Here is a 2,425-nt window from a genome sequence, read left to right on the forward strand (position 1 = left end):
TCTGTGATGAACTGGTGACTAAATTTACTCTTAATTCCTTACTACTGACTTCACTGACTGGCCTTGGCTACTTGCCAAATTCTTCTGTCTTTTCCCCCCTCCTGTTTCCTGTAGATAGGGAAAGTGGATTTGCTCCTTTGAGAAAATAAAACATAAAAATAAAAATGCCAGTCACAGCACGCTGTGAAACACCCGGGCAGGAAGGCAAAGCGCCCAGCACGGGAATGTCCAGCCTGGATTCCAGGGGCCACCGCTGCTCTTGCTACTTATCACTTGCTAGTGTGGAGGGCTTTAGAAAGGGAAACGAAAAGGCGGAGAAAAAGCAAACCCTTTGACAAGGGGGAAGCAAAAGCAGGAACTGGTGAGTGGATCCGTTTCTGAGCACCAGAGAGCCCTTCTCTGTTTCGATCCCAAAGTCACGTAGCTCTCTTTAGGCACAGAGGAGCTGCCCTACCAGAATAAGACCGGGGTCCTTCTCATCCAGTCTCCTGTCTCCAACAGTTACCGGTAGCAGATGTTACAGAGGAAGGTGCAAGAAACCACACAGACTACGTCATAATCGAACCACAGGGTTTCCTCCTAGCTCCAAGGCTGCCAGTGGCTGGCTTCTGTCACAAAGCATGAGGGCTTATGCGCTTTATAAAACCGTATTCCAATTCCTCCTCTGGTCTCCGTGATACCCATATTGCCTTCTACATATGGAGTGCAGCTGTCAAGATCAGCTTCCTGGCCAGTCACTCAGAGCACCTACACGACTCTCTGACTGTCCCCCTGGCTCCCCCTCCTCCAGGGGATCAAGTTCAAGTTTCTTGTTCTCACGTCCAAAACCCTTCCCAATGCAGCCTCCACCTGCCTGTCTCCCATCACTTCACCCTCCACCACTGATGCAAGCCTTGACCTCCATGTGTCCATGTCTCCCACAGTCACCTTCGTGTTTCCTGCCACGCTGCCCCTTAAACATGGAAGCCACTCGCTGAATGCATCTGGGAAGCCACTGCCCTCTCCTTAGGATCAATTCTACCGAATGCCTGCAAGAAATGAGCCAACTCGGAGCGGCCAGGTATGGAGAGCATTGTGGAGAAGCTCATTTATTTAAAATTAAAAGCCTATATATGTTGTTACTTCTCCTCCTCCCCCATCCCATTTGTCTGTCTGTCTCCTTACCCCGGGCGTTCTTTGGGGAAGGAGTTACCATGACTTCTCTGTGTGTGGCCAGTATCTCACTCGCGGTGGGTGGGGCTGGAATACTAATCAAAAAGGAAATGCATTCATGAATTAACTGATTCATAATAGCAGTAGGAAAGCAAAGGATTCTTCGGCCACGTGCACAAGCGTGGTCAGGGGCTGCTCCTGGAAGAGCCTAGCAATGAAATTGGTGTTTGTTTATTAGGTCCAAATCTTCCTGTCAAAGGAAGAGCCACAGAAGACGCTGCGTGCAGCAGGACTGGGGCCATTCCACAGGTGACTGGGGCCATTCCACAGGTGACCGAGTACCTCTCCACCCCTGCAAGCAACCTCTGAAGCACATGGCCTATCACTGCTGATCCCAGGGTTAGTCTCGTAGGATACATCTATTTTCAGGAGGGGCATCTTTCATTCAATCTTTTTCCCACATACTGCAAGGCAGAGAATTAATACAAAGAGCCAATCTAGGAAACAGCAGGCAGGACCGCTCTCCTTGGGAGTCGGATCATTCTCACGCAGGATTTCCTGCTGATAAATGTTTAGTTTTACCAGGAATTCTCTCCCCTTCCCAGTACAGAGCATTTCTTCTGCTTCTGCCAGCTCAGCTGCAACATTCGCTCTCTCAAGGGTCTCATTCTCCTTACACTTGTAAGGGCTATTTCAGCCGTTCCCGAGTCCACCTGATTTTGGTTCCTCTCCATATTTAATGGGCCTCCTGCTCTCTCTTTGCCTTACAGTTTCCCTCTCTCCTTGGGCACAGAATTTTTTTTCATGTTACCAATATTAGCTGATGACATTTCATTATATGAGTCTCCCACTTTCTCTTCGCTGCTGCTTTATACTCACATCCTACGACTCCCCCCTTGTCAGGTTTGTTATTTCTGTCTCCTTTTAAACAGAAGTGGATCTAACCCCAAACTGCTCTGACCTTTGTGGCTTGGACCACGCTTCTCCTAGTAGATCACATGGGCTGGCTTGCTCCCCAGCTTTTCAGTCACACTGGAATCCACATGACCTGCTTTGGTGAGGATTCCATTTTTTTAATCTTTATTTCTTCAATTACCCTTTCGCCATGGACTGCACTGGGGCCGCTCACGGGAGTGAAGCGAAGCACGTATACTAAGCGTCTGGAGGACTGGGGATGGCACAGCGTTATCAATTCAGTTACAGCATGGCCACTCGCACCAGGATTTTCCATCATGTCTATGTCCACAAGCAACCTCTTCTCAATGGTCAATAA

This window comes from Terrapene carolina, unplaced genomic scaffold (assembly GCF_002925995.2).
Source record: "Terrapene carolina triunguis isolate 2854851 unplaced genomic scaffold, T_m_triunguis-2.0 Scaffold998, whole genome shotgun sequence".
NCBI lineage: Eukaryota > Metazoa > Chordata > Testudines > Emydidae > Terrapene > Terrapene triunguis.